The sequence below is a fragment of the Zootermopsis nevadensis genome, unplaced genomic scaffold (assembly GCF_977971745.1).
Source record: "Zootermopsis nevadensis isolate Lab colony 2312 unplaced genomic scaffold, Znev_1.0 Znev_ptg000057l, whole genome shotgun sequence".
Lineage (NCBI taxonomy): Eukaryota > Metazoa > Arthropoda > Insecta > Blattodea > Termopsidae > Zootermopsis > Zootermopsis nevadensis.
The window spans coordinates 1,096,843-1,117,417 of record NW_028259188.1 but is presented as its reverse complement, the minus strand read 5'-3'; the positions used below and the strand labels follow the sequence as shown (position 1 = coordinate 1,117,417).

Sequence of the window (20,575 nt, the reverse complement as noted above, 5' to 3'; positions counted from 1 at the left end):
TTTACGTTATTTCAGAGCTTGAAATGTAATGCCATTATATTACTCGTGAATGTTTGGGTGCTGGGAACGCATGTCGTTGACTTCCCATTTGTTTAAATTATAAAAGAGTTTCAATTTATGCCGGTTCGTCGAGGAACGCATCCCCGGCGTGAATCGGGGGCTACGTGTAATTGCTTTGAATTTCACTGGGCATTGCTAATAGAGACATAAATGCGAGCTGTTGTGGCTTAAAGCCATAAAATTAGCAAATTCAAGTCTGATAATAGAATCCACAGACATTCTGGCAGTGTATTCATGAGAGCTGTTGTAATCGAAGTGAGACTAGTTATCGCTACTTCAGTTTGCATAGGTTAGGACATTCAAAATGTAAAACAACTTGAAAAGGGGATGTGAACCGATGGCATGTGTAGGACTAGACGTGCCCAAATTCTTGCCAAAAGTACATAAAGTCAGTGTTGGGAGGTAGCCATGAAGGGGAGAGCTGGCTGCCTTGTGATACCAGGTGAAGGAAAGAGGACCATGGGACCCAAGTCAAGCTGCTGGTTGCTAACCATTCTGATGTGCCATGCAAATAGAATTGGATCCACCGATTATGGCCCCTGACCTTGTACGGAGTGCCCAGTATGCGGACCACTCAATGAAGGAAGGAAGGAGTTTCTGTCGGTCAGTACAGTCTGTGTCAGTGCTGTGTTAACAACATGCCACCTGTTCGTTCAATCTCCTTTCTGGTCATTGATAACGCCTCGTATCACAACACTCAGACAGACAAAACCCACCGACGTCTTAATGAAAGAAGGACGAAATGAAAGCCTGGCTATTGGAGTAACACTGAAGACTACAATGAAGTCCTACCGGATCCACATTAAAAAAACAGCCATCGCAGCTACCAAAGGGAAGCTAGAAATAAAAAATCTAAGACAATTTAGCCTTGAAACCGCTGTAAGACTATTCGAAGCTAAAACTGTCCCACTGCTAACCTATGGAATCGAAATCGCATGGTCCAACCTAAGTCTGAAAGACGTAAAATCACTGGAAAACGTCAAGGCAAGATTCCTGAAAATTACTCTTGGAATTTCAAAATACGCGCCATCAAGACTGGCCTACGAGCTAGCTAAGAAAACGTTCCTGATGGAAGATCTGCGTTACAGGCTACTGCTGCCATCTATGGAAATCTCGTCGCGACTACTTGAAGAGAGGAAGTGGAAATGGGAGAATATATGGCTGGATTTCTACACCACAAGCGTGATGAACGACCGGGCATGGACAGGACCGAACCAACTACTGCGTCCCGCAATTACAGAGCCCGGCAGTTCACGGCTACCACCACAAGATCTGTAAAACGAAACTCTACCACGAAACTATGTGATCAACGATGCGACAGATACCACATAACAAAATGTAAAAACAGAACCAAATCGATCAATGAATATGGCAAGGATTAGGACGTACTACATACAGGAAAACTTTCTTATGCACACCTGAGCGCTTTTCCTATAGTATTATTACTATTGAAGTTACTATGTGTATTTACTGTCTTAGTATTTCTCTATCAGCTTCTGTTTTACGAAGGCTTAAAGTGTTAGTTGTGAATTTGGCTGCGGCACGAAACGTTTGTAGTTAGATGTGAAAAAATTCTTCAAATTTTTGTAAATTTTCAAAAAATCGAAAAATGCTGGAAATTGTATAAAAAGCTCACAAATGTAAAACAATTCAAAAATTCGAACTACAAATTTTTTTCAAATTTTTTCAAAATTTTTGGTTTTGTGCGCGTTTCAGACAATTTCCTGCATTTCTTGATTTTTCGAAAATTTTGAAGAATTTGGATTTTTTAAAAAATTTCTCCACACTCTCTCTGCAAAAGTCGGTCTATGATGCCCTCGGTGTCTGTCTCACACTACTTCTGCGTGACTGGTTTCCTGGCACAATCGATGTCTGCATGACCCAGCCTCCGCCACACGGCCTCAGCAAGTTAGTCTGTCTCACCCGATCTCTGCTGTACTTTGTCACTGCCTCACTCGGTCTTCAGGAGCCGAGCATTGCATCGATGGCCCATCAGAGACCGGATGTTGCAGAGGCTGTGTGCGGCAGACACCACGTCCGTAAGAATGAGACCGGGTGCGGAACGAAACGGTTGGAGTTGAATGTGAAAAATTTCTTCAAATTTTTGAAAATTTTCAAATAACCGAAAAATGCTGGAAATTGTCTAAAAAGTGCACAAAATTAAAAAAATTCAAAAATTCGGAGTTCAAAATTTTTGGTTTTGTGCGCGTTTTAGACAATTTCCTGCATTTTTCGATTTTTCGAATTTTTTGAAAAATTTTGATATTTTATAATTTCTCCCCACACTATCTCTTCAAGACTCGTCAGAGGCCGTTAAAGGGGGAGACCGCGTCATCAGACGCCGGTTCCGTCATAGAGTGTTTCCGGTAACTATCAGTGTGTAAACTTTTTAAAAAGAATTTCAAATTCTTCAAAATTTTGAATAATTCAAAATGTTGGAAATTGTCTGAAAAGCGCACAAAACGAATAAATACTTTATGTAATACCACACTGGACATTATTAATTGCACAAGTGTTGGTGTATTATCTAAATTTAGTTGCTTAGTTGAGATTTCCGTTGTTGGTGTATGGTGAGCCGTGGTTGCATTGTTTGTGCCTGTGAACTTCAATGTTGCGTGGGTAATACTGTCAGTTTTTAGAAAGTGTGCTGGGTTTTAAATCATTCTGACCAACCAGTGTGATCATCTATTGCATATGAAATTTTACTTGGTTTCTGTTTATTGCGAGGTCAAATAACACATTGGCGTCGTTAGTGTTCTGTTCATTTATTATGTTTTGCTTTTTGCTAGTATTATACATTGGACTTTTCTAAAATGTCAAGCATTTTGCCTTTTGAGGGTATTTTTAATACGTCCATGATGTCTTCCGTGTGGCCGTATTCATGTCCGTGGTCAAGGATGTGATGAGCGTATTTCTATTTTGTTAAGTTGAATCTCATTACATGAACACACTCTTTAAATCTGGTTTCAAATTCCCTAGCGGTTTGGCCAATAGAGAGCTGCTCGCAGCAACTGCATTTTAATTGATATACACCACTTTTGTTGTATCTATCATCTTTTCTTTTTAAATTACATCGATACTTTATGGTATTATTGAACTTTAGGCTACTTTGACATTCGTGTTTTTTAATAATTTGGTAAGTGTTCTAATACTAGTGACAAAGAAGTTAATTAAGTTTTTTGTTTGTATGCATGATTTTACATATTTTACACTGCACGGTATGCAAGGTTTTAAAATTATGTCAACCACATCACTGAAGAAGTTCTAAATAATCTTGATGGGCATATTAAAACAATCTATAGGTTTAATAAAGGATCAAGGAAGATGTAAGATTTGAGGTTCTCACAACGGTGAGTATGAAGATTTCTGTCTTCTGGGTTGTTGCGCCGTGTAGTCTGGTCGATGTTAACCAACGTTTCAGAGGTCATACTGCCTCCATCATCAGAGCGATGAGTATGAAGATTTCTGTCTTCTGGGTTGTTGCGCTTTGTAGTCTGGTCGATGTTAACCAACGTTTCAGAGGTCATACTGCCTCCGTCATCAGAGTATGAAGATTTCTGTCTTCTGGGTTGTTGCGCTATGTAGTCTGGTCGATGTTAACCAACGTTTCAGAGGTCATACTGCCTCCATCATCAGGGCGATGAGTATGAAGATTTCTGTCTTCTGGGTTGTTGCGCTGTGTAGTCTGGTCGATGTTAACAAACGCTGCGGAGGTCATACTGCCTCCGTCATCAGGATGTTCGCCCTGATGACGGAGGCAGTATGACCTCTGAAACGTTGGTTAACATCGACCAGACAACACAGCGCAACAACCCAGAAGACAGAAATCTTCAAGGAAAACATTAATGAAAGTATTTTTTTCTCAATTTGCAGTGAGAATTAAAGTCATGATTGGAATTTGCTGATTATCAGAATGACTCAATGTTTTGTAATCCATCATGGTCATACCATATGTAACCAGCCATAAGCCTATATACTGCCATTGTAACGTGTACATATTAAGTGTTCAGTTGGTTTCAGATTAGAGTTCAGGGCACAATTTTAGTGATCTCATCTGTGTGGACATTTTAAAATTACCTGTTTCAAAAGAAACAATTCACATTCCATGGTAAACATCGACTTCACATATTCATGTTCAAATATTATCAACATTATCAAAATACAAACAAAATTTTCAAACAAATGGCTGTTTGATCCACTGTATACTTTTATTATGCAAGGCAGCAAACGAGATTTGTAAGTGGACGATTACCACCGCCAAGGAATATCTGAATTTATATGCAACCCTGCAACTCCTACTGTCAACACAGACAACATAACTATCACTACCACAGTCATGTTACTGCCTCTTCCTTAGGTCCAAATAACAGCGGTAATAAGTTATTACACAAATTCTCTGGTATCAGAATCACTAACACAGAAGCCTCACACTGAATACAACCTTAAATAAGTTTAATCCAGTCAACATTACCAAAACCCAGTTTCCTAAAATCTGTTTCAATATATTCTTTCATGTTTCAAAAAGATACTTTCCAAGAGGTTGTCACATCAACGTCTTACGTGTGTTTCTTGATTCTACCACAATTTCTTGATAATTCTGTTTCTAAACACATGCAATTTACGTTCTTCCTTGTCGTTATTTTGTGACAACCCATTACAAGCCAAATAACTCAATGGATACAGACAAGCTTCACTTACCACTGTCTTAGAGGTAATAATCATAAACTGTGAAAATAATGCTGAATGCTGGTAACATAATCCTACTACAGGTTCAGCTGCCTCCATACCACCATCATGAGGAAAAATGGCATGACTCGATATTACAGTAGCACCATCTCTCAGACCTACAACACAACCACACACTTTCAAATCATAAAAAGTATGCATTTCAATTATGCTAGAGAGAAATCCAAACTTTTCAGAATACACAATAAAATTGCAGATGGTACAAATCGTTTACTGTTCCTGTTATATGTTTTTATAGACTGCGGCATGACCATGAAGCTGTGCCACTGCAACAGATAATACAACCTGCCATGCCAAATAAATGTGATAAAGATTGAATTAAATACATATGTATGAAGAATGTAATCTTTATCAACCATGTGTCATTCTTTACATCCAATCCAGCTAGCCATGCACTACTGTGACATATGTTAAACACTACGGTTAACGTTCCTTTGTTTGGGATGTTAAAACTATACTCAAATGATAGAGGTTATGTAACAAAATATGTCGCTGTCTTATTACCAATTAATAAAATGTTTCACCTTTATAGTGGCAGCCCCTATAATATATATACAGGACAATTACAAATTAGGTTACGAGTTTGAAGAGGCCGTGACAAGCAAACACAGGCAGTATTCGAAGCATTGGCTTTTCAAGTTTGCGCCCAATAGTTAATTAATTTCCCGCTGAACGGCGCTGTAGTAGTCAGTGCTGCCATGGATGTGTGTAGAAGAGAGGAGCGTTTTGCTAGCTGTTTGTGGTTGGAGACCTCAGTTAAGGCCGCCATTAGCGATGGAAGTTTCATCGCACCAGATATCCCAGAAACACGGCTTGGTATCCGTACGTAGCACGAGAAGTTTGCATACACTGCATGCGTCGTTCACAGAACGAAGGGCCAGGGTCGGCCTCGTGTATCCAATGGTGGCATTGAGAGAGTGCGTGAGCCGTGAACTGCACATGCCTCAACCGGCAATTTGGAAAATCTTACGTCAGCGTCTGAAAGTGAAGCCGCCGGCCGCCCACTGACAATATTTCCCTTCGCATCTTCTGCTCAGAAACTTTGGAACGTGATAACGACTTCTTGAACTCAATAATTTTTAGCGAAGTGTGCATTGTATTTATCTGGAAAAGGTTATCCGACAACATGTTAGAATTTGAGGAACGGAGCCATCGCGACACGAACGAGATAGTGCTAAGTTCAATGTTTTCTGTGCAATGAGCGAAGATCGAATATGCGGTCCTTACTTCGCGGAACGCACGGTTTCCGGCTTTTTCTCTCTATATGTGCTCGAGAATTACCATATGCCACAGCTGCAGGACATGGAGGGACAAGTGATCTTCCAGCAGGACGGCGCTCCTCCCCCATTTTCACACAGAACTGAGACAGTTCTTCCATACAACTTTCCCAAGAATGGATTGATTGGTCGAGGCGGTACTATCTCGTGGCTATCAAGGTCACCGGATCTTACTCCAATAGATTTCCACCTGTGGGGCTATGTCAAGGATCACATTTATGTTTTGCCTCACCCACAGACACTGGATTTGCTGAGAGACTGAATTGTTGCTACCGTGACCATTGTGGATAGAACCATGCTGCAGAGAAAGTGTGACAAGATTTCCTGCAGTTGGGATATTTGCTATGTTACCCAAGGGAACTACATCAAGCACCTGTAGATGAAGACTTAAGGTATGCACCATGCATCTATGTTTAGTTTACTGTGGATATTATCGATTGTGTTATTGCTATAGCCTCTTCAAAACGGTAACCTAATTTGTAACTTCCCTGCATTTACATATTGGAATAGGTTCCAGATGGCATGACTAGCAGCGAAATGGAACAGATACTTACCAACCAACTAACCAGATGTCTTATGGAACTTAAAGGTTCATCACCGAATTAACCAAAGCCCTCCACCGGACCCTGTCCTGGGCCAACAAAATCCAGTCTCCTTCAACTCCTATCTCCCATAGATCCCGTCTGAGATTATCCTCCCATCTACGTCTAGGTCTCCCCAGAGGTCTCTTCCCCTCAGGCTTCCCAAATAGTGGACCCAACCAACCAGATGGCTTATGAAACCCGAAGGTTCATCACCGAATTAACCTAAGCCCTCCACCAGATCCTGTCCTGGACCAACAAAATCCAGTCTCCTTCAACTCCTATCTCCCATAGATCCCGTCTGAGATTATCCTCCCATCTACGTCTAGGTCTCCCCAGCGGTCTCTTCCCCTCAGGCTTCCCAAATAGTGGACCAAACCAACTAGATGGCTTACGGAACCCGAAGGTTCATCACCGAATTAACCAAAGCCCTCCACCAGACCCTGTCCTGGGCCAACAAAATCCAGTCTCCTTCAACTCCTATCTCTCATAGATCCCGCCTGAGATTATCCTCCCATCTACGTCTAGGTCTCCCCAGCGGTCTCTTCCCCTCAGGCTTCCCAACCAATACCCGGTGCACACCTCTTGTCCCATCCATGCGCGCTACATGCCCCGCCCATCTCATTCTTCTCGACTTAATCACCCTGACAATATTGGGGGAGGAGTACAGATTTTTAAGCTCGTCATTATGCAGTTTTCTCCACGCCCCATCGTCTTCTCTCCTAGGCCCAATTATCCTCCTCAACACCCGATTCTCAAACACCTGCAATCTGTGTTCCTCCCTCTGAGTGAGGGACCATGTTTCGCACCCGTACAAAACAAAAGGCAGAATTATTGTTTTGTATATTTTAATTTTCAGGTTCTTAGAAATCAGACGGGAAGACAAAATATTTTGAACTGAGTAGTAGCAAGCATTTCCAGAATTTAATCTCCTCCTAACTTCCTTGTGAATATTTTGATTTCTTATTGTTGTTCTCAACCCATGTACCATGTCGTGGTGACGGACTGACCGAACATGGACTTGCTAACAGTATTGATAAATATAAGTCTACAACATAAAGACAGGCTCATTAAGAATTAAATAAGAGATAGCCAATTCACAGCAGTAAATAAATGACATGTACAGCTAATGTACAAGCTTGTACAATATTATTAGGTATTCAAATTGAATATCAAAATAGAATGGGGACCAGAAATAACTTAGGTGAGTAGCGTACAATATACAAAAGTAATGAGGACTAATATGACAATAAAATGGGAATTTGTGTCAACATAGGCAAATGTAACAGCCAACAGAATGAATAATGATAATCATGAACGCACTGAGAAACAAAACCAACCTAAGTGTATCAGTAACCTCGAGACATAGTATAGGTCAGCTCACCTAACCACAAAAAATCTAAATCCAAAATTTTAAAGGCTGAAAAGAAGAAGCCACTGGCACGAAGAAAGTGACCATGAATCATGACTAGGGACTGGCAAAGTAAAGAAATGTGGGAAGGATAAGGTAAATAAGGGTTGGTTAAGGAGTGAGGAATGGGGAAAGACGAGGGCTAGCTCCAGCGACTACTTAAATTGTTACAATAGATACATCACATAAATAGTTATATTCTCATTACAGTAATTGGCTGGTAAAACAGTATCAGATGGCACTGAAAATACATGAGTCTGGAACAATCCCATGCTGTACAGCTGCAGGATATATCCTCAAGTGACTTTCCTGCAAGTACAGAACACTAGCCTTGTAAGCCTGGGGTCCCGGGTTCAATTGCCGGTGGTGCTCAAATTTATAACTTGTGTTGGGCAAGGCCGTGGTCTAGGCAACACGGAGTTTTCCTCCGGGGGCTTCCCCGGTTTCTCCGTGGCATCCCAACAAATACTCCATTCACACACACAGAAGAAGGCAATGGCAAACCACTTCTGGATCATCTACCAAGAATGTATATATGTATGAGCAGGTCCCTGACAACCTGAAGAGGTTGGAAGGATCCTGTTCATAATATATGGACCTGTCGTCAGACAGAACACTACAAATAAATAAAACATGATGACAGGAGTTCTGTTATGTCCACTCTTCTAAACCTCATCTCCAGTTCTCACGTAGTACCTTCCACACTTGTATGGGAGGGACAGACGCACTGTTAAGGGAGTTCCCTTCAGGGGTGAGAAATAGTAACTTCTGTGCTCTTACAACATCTCTCCACTGAAAGATTGCAAATTATTAGGGAAAAAGTGCATAGAAATAAGTCAGGAAACTACAGGGCTATTCAAAAAGATTGTCGGAGTTTTAAAAAATCACTTTACGTAGTACAATTGAGGTAGGAATACCAATCTTGTTTTATTGTGTAACAAAACTCTCAAAGTTTTTTTACATGAATTATAAATGCTCAATCTGTCAATCTGCAGACATCTACACGATAGTCCATTTCTTCCCAGACATGCCCCAGCGTGTCAGCGGTGATGTTCAGAATGGCGACTCTGATACGTACCTTCAGATCCGGGATAGTCGCAGGTAGAGGGAGGACAAATACTTGATCCTTCCCAAATTTCGTGTGGAAGTGCCGTTGGACAATGGTAACGGACCGACTTTGATGATATTCGAGAGCCTTCTTCTTACCGTTAGACGCCATATTGCAAAATCTGGCACCTGGCGGCCAATCGCGTAACTACTGGATGGCGGGCGGTACAGAACAAAACTTTGAGAGTTTCTCTATCCACCAGTGTAATGATAATTGTCGTATGTTTAATGCATTGCCCCACAAAAATTCACAAAACCCCGACAATCTTTTTGAATAGCCCAGTATATTATCCTTCACTGTGCATGCGACAGAGTTTATGCTTGGTCCAACTGGTCGTGCGTCATATTTGCATATCACTAACTTCCAAGTCCAGAGCTAACTAAAGTCTGGGTGTCAACCCCTATTCTACGACTATTTAAATCTGCGAAGCTAGAGCAGTGGACTATTAGCACTTGGGATGAAGATACCAACAGTAGCGGTGTCACAACAACAGAAAAGTTATACAGTGTGAACTATGACATTTATTTAAGGACTGAGCTTTGTAATCCAACAGAACGTTAATCAAAGAAATAATAATTTCTAACAGTGCACAGAATAAAACCAACTTTCATTTTCAAGAACCCAAGTTTAATTCCCGAATCCATTGAAATTTGGAAAATTTATTTTCCACTTTGAATTGATATTAATATTTTCCTTATAACACAGATGCTTAGTGAGATTCATAGAATGTAATTTGAAGTGTGCATTTGTGATATTTCAGGTTTTTACGGCAGTGAGAACGAAGACGAGTCCAAAGTTGTCCACAGGATAAAAGAAATGGCAGTCTTCCTTGGGGAAGGACCACAGACTTGACGTGTCTGTACAGAAGCATGCCGATTTAGATGAAGGTAATGCCGATAAACAGGATGGCGACCGAGACTGGTTTCTCCAGGGCTGGGGCTGAGACAGCCCCCTCCGATGGGCTGAGATCATCGGATCGGCCAGTCGCCGTAGCCATTCTACCTGAAAGTGGCCCTGAGAATCTCCAGTTTTCCCAGTCACCAAATATGTTGCTGCGTGCACCAGCGTGAAAAGTGCAACCTCATTGTTAGAAAGGTTGTGGGAGGTGAAAGTGACATAGGGGTTACTGTGGTGGGGGTTTACGTTAAAATTTGTGACCCTGCAGGAATCCCTACATGATGGCATGGAGTTTCTCAGGACCACCTTCGGGCACAAAAGTTGCTGTAACCATCGGATAGGTCACCACAGGATTAGCAGTCTGCTGACGAGGCACAACGGTGAGTCTGTGGGTCTTCTACAACATCAAGCCCTGCAAATATGGTCAACCCTGCACTGTGAAGACGGGCCATTCCAATGAGACCAGGGCAAGGAACAAAATAGTTCACTGTGGTCTGCTCCTTCTCCCGATAGCTTCCTTGCTCTCTCTTTCCTACTCTGTTCCAGAATTGGTATTGCTTGCTCACTGCCATGAAGATGGAGGCAGTAAGCGTTCTGAAGCATCAGACAACTTCTGTGTATGGCTTCATCCCCAAAGACAGTCATCAAAGTTAAAATTTGTTAACTGAATACACTTTTACATTGGCAGTGCTTAGGGTCTCATTATCAATCTTTGGATACAAGAAGCAGGAAAGCTTTTCAGTAGCGCCATCCAATTTTACATAATTTCACAACTGATAATTCCACGTCTTCATTCAAGTCCTGCTCTAATGGCCTTTTGACGACCTTCTCTATCCTAAAATTCACGCTTCGACCGCGCAATGCGTGCATCACGGAATGCGTGTTGTACTTGGAATCTAATTTTCTCCTCTTGCATCTCTTTGAATCTCTCTTTCAAACATTTCACTTCAATAACTTTTCTTTCTATTGTCGAGTACAATTTTTTCATGTCATTCGCTTGCGCTGAAATCTCCTTCACCTTGAAAATGAACAGCAGTTACATAAATGATTCGTATATTTTGCATTTTGAATGACTTAATGCATTTAAAGTTGTCTGCGTCATTGAGTGCACTAAAACTTCGTATGTTGACGGTGTTTCAATTAACCAGTCCCATAATGCCGTGATAAAGTAAATTCAACTGATATCGTGTAAGGTTTATCAGGTTAACTGCTCTGATTAATCAGGACTGTCAGTGCATTTAATAGAATAAACCAAAGCTTAAAAACGAAATTTGGAAGTCTTGATTGGCTTTTTGTGGTTTTGTTCAGTCTCTCCAGACAAATGCCAGGTTAGACCTTGAAACACGCTATGCCACTTTATTTCAAATGTCTTAACTACCCACCATTTATAAGCTTCTTCACATATCTAAAATCATTAAACTTTTAAGGACAAGAATTTGCATTGCTGACATATCACACAACCCGTCCGTTCGGTCGTCAGCCGTTGCCGGCTTACTAGCTCTCGCAACTGTTCATTCTTATTACGGGCGGCTGTTGGTGATGCCCAGAGGACGAGCACCTCATCCCGCTACACAAGAAAGAAGATGCACATTCTTTAGGCAGTGTTGCGAAACCTTTGGCCTTTAAGCAAACGGATACATGTGAGTTTCAGAATGTACAGGCCTACTGGTGATTCTGTCTGCTGTTATGTGAGATGAAGAAAGCATCTAGTAAAATACTTGGAACGATGATTGATAAAGTTCATGTTCATGTACTTGTAGCAAAAGCCTACAAAATGAATACTCAATTTTGGTGGGAAACATGGGAACATAGGTATGAGTACCTATGCAGATGCAGAAAGGAATAAATAAGAAATGTTTTAATGGCTCAACGGAACCAAAGCTGTGAATGGTTATTTAAACCTTCAAAGATGCGGAATGAACCAGTATTGACTTATTTTAAGGATGTATCTCATCGCTTTCCTGGACAGGATGATAAAAAAGGGGAGGAGACTATAACAAACGCACAAACAAACAACCAAAGAATGATATTCCTGATCTCCGGCCAAAGAATCGAACCAGGACCAATGCAAGACGACAGAAGTTCACTCTCAAGCTTATGGTGACTTTTTACAGGAATGATTATAACGAATGAGGAGGGACTGGACAGAAACCTGTTTTTGTTTCTCACCACCAAACGTCCTGTTAAGCAGATAACAGGTGACCTCTTCCTGCAGTAAGTGACCAGTGGGTGGAAGGCACCGGTCACCCGCAGGTAGCGCCGACTTTAAGAATACGTGGAAATTTACCTCCACGCCCCATGTATGTCTTCTTGGTGTGGTGCTTAGCCACACAAAGACAACAAATTCATGTCTGTTTTACCTCTTACATTTAAGTGACAGATGCTGTCATTACAAGGAATTCTGCTCAAGACATGAAATTACAAAAATCTTTGGACTGCACTTATTACTTACAGCTGCTTTGCTGACTTATTCCAAGGATTTAGCTCTGTCCTGCGCCTCCTTCATGTGGTTCTCAGCTGATTTCAGCTGTACCTGAGTAGCCTGCTGTTCAGTCAGAGCTCAGCTTCTTGCCCATTGTGTTTTGATTCTGCAGATAAGCGCAGACAGAACAGGTCCAGGGATGGCCAAATTAGTGATCAGATTATGCAGAACGTACAACACACAAGAGAAGTGGTTTAGTACGGAAACATTTTAATTACAAAGGGACGTGACAGTTATAAAATGCAAATGCCGTGGCATTAATAGACGTCACGTCACTCGCTACATGTTCAGCAGAATTCAATGGTTACCGCCATTATCAACACTTTTGCATTCAACGTCAGGTGTGCTGGAAGCTTGTTGGAGCATCGCTGGTGTTGACGATGCAGCGATTCTTGCCTTTTAACTCAGAAACACAGTGCATGTGTATGTGCTAAGCTGTTCTTTCACAAAAGCCTGAAACATGTTATCAGATGTGGCTGATCAAGTGTGGACATCTGAGAGGCCAGGAGAGGGGTCCAATTTGGTCCACTCGACAGTGGAAATTGGTTATTAATAAAAGCATGCACATCACCAGCATAATGTGCCTGAGCCGTGTATTGTTGCAGAATTACGCTTTTAAGAAGATCCACATTCTCAAGATCTGTAATTAGCCAATTGGACGACAGCTTCAGATAATAAAATCTCAGGCTATCGGCCGCATCAAGTGGTTAAAACACGAAAAGACCAACATTTTGAGGTCCATCTCTGTCCTCGTCCTCAGGGTACTGAAGTGGTTGGGGCTCTCCACCGTATCATATATATATATATACCTGCTCCAGCCCCGTGTGACTGGTGGATGACATCACGAGCTTGCCTTGTTATGCTCAGCTTACTGGTTAGACAACATATTCAACACAGGAAACCAGTCCCGGCTTAGCATAAAACCTCCGTCTTTGTTGATATTTGCGGTATTCAATCGGATTTCAGTTGCCTACTTTTAGTAGTCTCTGACACATTAAAGAAAAATGGTCCAATGATCACTTCACTCGTGGTGACTCCAGCCCATATCATGACACGAGGTGGACGCTATGTTACTTCAGAGGAATGTGGATATTGTTTAGCCCACATATAAATATTTCACAAACTTACCCTGAGATGTACCACAAGCATTCATCAGTAACAGAGCATTGCAGCAGGATGCTAAGGTTGGAAAGCTATGCAGTAAAGTTGCACAAGCCACGTGTCCATGTTATGATCACATATTTCACTCATAAATGTGAGCTGATACTTTCTTCCTATTCAGTGCTATCTGCTGATTTTTTACCGCTCGTGATTTTATTTATTTTGTATCCAAATACACACCATTCGAAGTATAAATCATTAAATAGAGTAATATTAATAAAATAGAAATAAAAAAAAAGGAAGTTGAGGAAAATTTAGTATAGAATAAATATAAAGGTAAATTTACAACAAAACTATATTTTAATCCAATATCGGGCATGAAGAATGGCAGTGTCTGTATGTGTAGCCAAATCTTCGCTTGTGCAGGGAGAATCTAAGATGGGGCAAGCCAGGAGGTGATCCATTGTCTGTGTTTGTCCACAGGAACACTGGTCAGACACACAAGGATATCCCCACCTTATTAGGTTTGCCGCACACCTGCCAGTATAGGAACGGAGTCTGTTTAAAGTTTTCCAGGTAGGCCAGTCTAATTCAGAACCTGGAGGAAGGACTTCCTTGGGCTCTAGACCCTGAAGGTCCTGAGTGTCTATTTCACCACTTCTTATTTTCCATAGCTTGGTTCTTTCATCTTTCTGGTTCCCCTGGAGTGGTGAGGTTCCTTCTAGATTTGAGTCTTTGGTTTGGGAGAATTTGCCCATGTAAGGGGTGTCTTGGGTCTTCCATTTGCTTTCTTCTTTGGCACGGACATCTCTTCTGGTATCTGGTGGAGCAATTCCAGAAAGGAGGTAGAGTTGTCAATCCTTGTAGGCCTAAGGCAGCCAGTAATGTGTCGGCAACTCTGATTCAGGGCATTGTCCAGTTTTGAGGTATGACATGACCTTCCCCAGACAGGGCTGGCATACTCAGCAACAGTAAAACAAAGTGACAAAGCTGTGGTGCGTAGCACATGAGCATTGGCTCCCCATTTTGTAGTTTTTAGCCTCTCTGTAAGATGCCATTACGAGTGTTGACCTTAGCTTTGGTCTTTTCAATATGTTTTTTGTAGGTGAGTGTGCAGTCAAGTGTAACACCGAGATAAACTGGGTTGTGGCAGTTGGTTAGTTTATTTCGACCCCACTAGCTGGTAGTTTGCTCTCCTGTTATTTAGATGAAAAAGGTTTTTGAAGACTTGGCCTAGAGTTTATTTGCTTGGTAATAATCTGTCAATGATTTGAGTGCTAGTCTCAAAGTATTTTCTATTGTTTGAAAATTTTTAGATTGAGTGGCCACGGCTAAATCATCTGCATAAATAAAACTTCTTGTTTCAGAGGCTATTGGTTGGTCATTTGTATAGATGTTAAAGAGTAATGAGGCTAAAACACTTCCCTGGGGAAGGCCATTTCTTTGCGTGCGCCATTTGCTTCTCTTCCCACGTAGGTTGACATAAAAGCGCCGATTTTCCAGTAGAGATCTGGAGAGCTCAATTAGTTTGTAATCAAGTGTATGTTGGTATATTTTGTTAAGGAGTGATCTATGATTGACTGTATCATATGCTGCTGTTAGGTCAACAAAGACCACCCCAGTCGCCTGTCCTGTCTCAAAACCATTTTCAATAAATTGAGTTAGATTGAGAATTTGACTAGTACACGATTTCCCTGGTCTGAAGCCCGCTTCTTCTGGAATAAGGTGATCTTCAGCTCTTTCCTTCTTCCAGTGTCTCAGTGTGGACAGATCTTCGCCACGTCTGTCTGGGTCTCCCTCTCTTCCTTCTCCCCTGCAGATTCCAGTCCAAGACCTCTCTATGACTTATGTCTGTAATGTACAAATTACTTTGTGCAAGATCTTCCTTCAGTAGTATATAGTAATTTTACTGATAGAGAAATTACCTCTTTGTTACAGAACCTGAAGGTTTTTCACTGCATTTACAAATAGCTTTACTGTAATCATGAATATCATATTTTATCATATCAAAACTTGCAAGTTGCAGGGATAGAACTTCATACGTAACACAATCTTCTATGTAATCTCGCTAATGCTGTACATCTCTCGACCTTTTGGCATTTCCACCCAATTCTGGACATTTTCCTTCACACTGTGTTTATAAATACCTACAGTTTAACTCAGACTAAACTGTTATGTTTTACAGCAACAAAATGGGCAAAATAAGTCAAATGATCAGGTTTTAAACTTGACACATCCATGGTCAGACATAAATAGTTCATTTTTTGTTAAACTATTTCTCTTTTTCTAACATTAGTTAACCCATGTTTCTTACCACAGTTATGTACAGTTGCTTCCGAATCATTTTGGATGGCATACACGAGAAACATTAAACTACTGATGCACCACCCCATTTCTCCGTGCTCAGTAATATACTCGTAATGTCAGTCTGTTGTAAAAACATAGTTGTTACTAGAACATCAATGTCATTAGACACAAAACTATGTCTCACCGGCCACCAGTTATTTTCATCCGCCATAACTTTCTAATCGACAAATGTAACAAACCTAGTGTTACTGTTCCTACACTGACTCATTTATGACTGACTGACTCTTTAAATGATTACTGAGGATGACAGCAGAAGACTCTTATGGAACAGAATTTATTTAATTTAACCATGATGCGTATATAGCTTCAAGATATTTCGTTGAACAAAATACGTATTCTCTAAAAACTGCCATACTGAGAAGTACAGCATAATTAGATCAATATTTCTGTGGTTTCTAATGTCATGTTACCTGTAACTGTGTCACTGGCATTTGAGTTGGCTTCAACTGCCCCTGTGGGAGTAATTCTCCTGAAATCAGTTACATCACTCCCCTCCACTGGGTCCACATATTCACCAGTTGAGTTCGGTACTCTGCCTTGCGGACTATCGCGTCTTGAGTACTCTTCCACAACGCTTTCTTCAAGTAAAAACTTAAGCAGTTTTCAATTTACATTCTTTGCTTTCTTATAAGCCCCCAGAGGTTGTACTGTTCATTTATTGCACATATGAACATGCTGCTCCATAGGCAAATAGTCCTTCCTCTTTCTATTGCATAGTCACATCAAAAAGTGTAATATAAAATGGCGATTAATTAGACAAATGCGGCAGGAAATTAAATTTGCCCAACAGCGTTCAGTGAATTCACATCAAATACCAAATTTCATTGAAATCATTCAATACTTCCACAAACGAAACTTGCAGTGAGCATGCACACTCTGATTACCGACAGTGCTCTACTTTACAACATGGAAAGTTGGCACAGACTTGGAGATTCTCACCAGTTCTTCAGCTAATTTTTTCTTCACTGCAGAATGGTGGCTTAGCTTAATGAGCATCAGACTCAGTTTTCACTAACTTGTATTCCATCAGGCTGTCCAACATCTCTGTCTTTGCTTTAACATTTCCTCAGAGTTTATTACTGGTGGATTTTCTACACCGAAATCCTGCGGGATAGGAGTGTAAAATTTGTTTGAGGCACCAATGAAATGGATATCAGATCCACCATGCTTCCTCGTACCTTGCACACAGAAGATATGGTACAACGTGTTTTCATTTCTCCCTGAATCTCACGTCTTCCATTACTCAAGTTCAGGCTCGATGAACATTGTAATATAATAACATTGAAAGTTGGAACGGACTTGGAGATTCTCACCAGTTCTTCAGGTAATTCTTTCTTCACTGCAGGCTTAATGCGTCCTCGTACCTCGCACACAGAAGTTATGGTACAACGTGTTTTCATTTCTCCCTGAATCTCACGTCTTCCATTACTCAAGTTCAGGCTCGATGTACATTGTAATATAATAACATTGAAAGTTGGCACAGACTTGGAGATTCTCACCAGTTCTTTAGGTAATTCCATGTTCACATGGGGGCTTCCTGCTTCTTGGTATCTTGCACGTAAATGATTCGGTACCACATGTTCGCATTTCTCTCCTCATTTCACTGTTGCCTTTACCCGATTTCAGGCTAAGCATACCAACTGAAAGAAATAAAATTTGTAGGATAGAAGAAATCAGTTACCAAATTCCCTATCCTTAAGCAAGCCATGAAGATGTATGTGGGAATAAAGGTAAAGCTCCATGCATTCTAATACTGGCAGTAGGCAGAGGTGATTGGTAAACTTCATGCTCTGTTCCCATTACCTCTTGGAGAAAGTAATTCATTTCTCTTTCAGTGAGTTTTCTCCATGCTTTTCAAACTTTTTTTTCATAGACTTGTAGTTAGTTACCATTCTCTCTTGGGAAAGTTATCACCTCAGTCTTTACACTTTTACCCACATAATCGTGGTTTTACATTTCTCTGTAATGACCTACAAGCATGCCTGGCCTCACAACCCATGTTAAACATCGTTATTTCAATGCCAGGGTCCCTCAGATATATGTATATTCTGACACCAGAGAGTGCTGGCTGTTAAGGGCCACAGTATAATATGAGCATGTCCAGAAATATCCATGGACCTCATCCTTCAGTATATTCGTCATCCACCCACATATGAACATTGTTCTTGGATCGCAGTGAACTTCGGTATATTCAACACGTTTTTTAATGACAAGATAAACAGAAAAACATTCCAGGTGTTGTAAAAAAGTATTATGCAGAAGAAAGGAAAACCAGAGTTTGGATAGAATACTGGTTACAGGACAGTGCAAAGAGTCACATCGAGTTTTATTGAAATATTTGGAGCATACGATTTCAACATTTATTTCAGCGTGGACAAGGCAGCATTTTACATAGTGTTCATCCAATGTTTGATAAACTTCAATAAATTCTCCCCAGAACATTTGAACATTACTACATTTCATTTGTAATTAGTTTTTTTTTTGTTTTAATGTGACTCTCATCCCACAAATGTGTAATGTTATTATCAACTGTAATAAAATGAAAAGGATGTACCTGTGGCAGTCTATAATTGCATAACTTCCATACCAAACTCCATAAAAACCTCTCCAGCAGTTCTTGAGTTCAAATATGTAAACAGACAGACACACGACAGCCGTGTATGTTCCCATCTTGAGCACTTCATGACTGAATCGATGAAGACGAGATGGTAGCTTGCATGGGGACAACTTGGGAGGGTTCTGAAGATGCAGACTGGATTTATCTGACTGAGGATAAGGTCCAGTGGCATGTTCTTTTGAACACGGTAATGAACCTACTTGTTCTTGATCAGTTGAGTGCCTTTGATGGTTAAAGGAAGACCCTACTCTTCGGAGTTAATTACACGAGAATAGTTACCCTGAACTTTGTTGCAACTTCATCTTGACTGTGGCATCGCCCCGCATCAGACCCGGGAGTCGTCTGCTTGTGAAATGATTCATGTCCCTTCACACTGCTGTCACTCCTTGGCTCATACCTCGGAGGAAGCGCACAGCCTGAACAAGAACCACGGAACGCATTACAGATGTCTTTCAAAACGAGCAGTACAATCTTTGTATGGACACAAAAAAATTATCTCTCTGTGGAGGGAACACAAATCGGAAATGTCTCAAAATATTTGAACCTAAGAAGCATGAAATAAGCAAGCAACTTTGGTCATTATATAACAAGGAATTTCGTGACTAATACAAGGTCGTCTACTGGTGTCACCGATTCCATGGCAGCGGAATAAAACGCCCAGCAGTGATGGTCTGGTCGTGTAGCTGGGATAGGGCCACAGGAGCAGCATATCAAATTTTAGTAGGGATATTTGCTCTTAGGGGCACAGCTTGTGTAACTGTTAGAGGTAATACATAAAGCAGATATTTCACAACTGATGGTCTGATGGCACGCAGATGCACAAATATGTCACCATTTTATGTAGTACCATTTAACTAATCAATGTTAATGTTTACATTAATATACACAGAAGTGAGGAAATGTGCACTGCTTCCACTTGTTCATGACTCTGATGTGTCGCACAACCAGTCATGATATAAGAACAATCCATTTATATTCACCCTATGTGTGTTTCTAAAACTTGATTATGTACTTAGATTAGGCAACAAAACTTGCAGATAACAAACTTGGAGCATATCCCTAAGGTTTAATAGCTCAGTCAGTATAGTTACTAGCTACGGGCTGGATGACCAGGGTTCGATCCCCGGTGGGGCCAGAGGATTTTTCCTCTAGCCTCTGCGTCCAGACCGGCTCTGGGGCCCACCCCGCCTTCTCTACAATGGGTACCGGGGTACTTTCCCGGGGGTAAAGCCGGCCAGGGCGTGATGCTGACCACTCACCCCCATCTAGTGCCGAGGTCAAGGAAGAGAGGAGCTATACCTCCACTCCCCCCAAGCGCCTACATGGCGTATAGTGCGACAAACTTTACTTTTACTTTTTTACCACCAAAGTCTGCCAGTCGACACAATCCTAAGCCAGCTGCATCAATCTCCCACCTTCCATCTCATTGCCATTCTCACTTTTATTTTTTGGTCTTCCATATATCTGTTTTTCAAGATGCATTTATGCCAAAAATTCTGTATGCTTTCCTTGTTTCCCCAATCTTAGCTACGAGTTCAGACATCCATACTTCACTCTACCAAAAGTACTTCATGGCCTCTTCCCAATTTTTTCCAGTTTAAATATTTTATGCATCTCGCGTTAAAAGTTTGTAAACAAGTTACCCCCTCATAGTAAGATAACGCATTTCACATCCACACACAGAATAGGACAAATCTTTGTTTTCTTCACATCATACTTCAGAAAAAGGCATAATGAAACAAAAATAAGGTTAAAAATACTGCAGTTGTATGTCGTTTTCTGAAGCTGTCTGTATATTAATGGGCTTACGTGAAGTTTAAAGTTCCTTACTGGCATCTCCGTAGGATTAAAACAGATTAATCAGTACAGTGAAATGCATTAATATTTCATTAGGAATAAACACACGTGCATGAATATACGTACAGCAA

At 40.9% G+C, this 20,575-nt stretch overlaps 1 protein-coding gene and 1 long non-coding RNA gene across 6 annotated transcripts in view; one reads left to right on the top strand and one right to left on the bottom strand.

The window, feature by feature from the left end:
* Positions 1-2,809: 2,809 nt before the first annotated feature.
* LOC110838461 (transmembrane protein 267) overlaps positions 2,810-20,575 on the bottom strand; it is a 32,485-nt gene continuing 14,719 nt past the window's right edge. The window contains exons 7-9 of one of the 5 annotated variants that reach the window (XR_015538812.1): positions 18,927-19,063; positions 4,759-4,904; positions 2,810-4,137 (exon numbers count right to left, since the gene is read on the bottom strand). The gene's annotated coding sequence lies outside the window, so the exon portion shown is untranslated. Of the gene's footprint in view, positions 4,905-8,256; positions 15,515-16,995; positions 19,064-20,575 lie in introns of those variants that run through there. The other 4 variants (XR_015538811.1, XR_015538813.1, XR_015538814.1 and 1 more) reach the window with 4 other exon arrangements.
* Positions 5,473-18,588, top strand: LOC110838009 (uncharacterized). The gene is made up of 2 exons (XR_002545917.2): positions 5,473-6,475; positions 9,944-18,588. It is a non-coding gene; the product is annotated as an uncharacterized LOC110838009 (long non-coding RNA).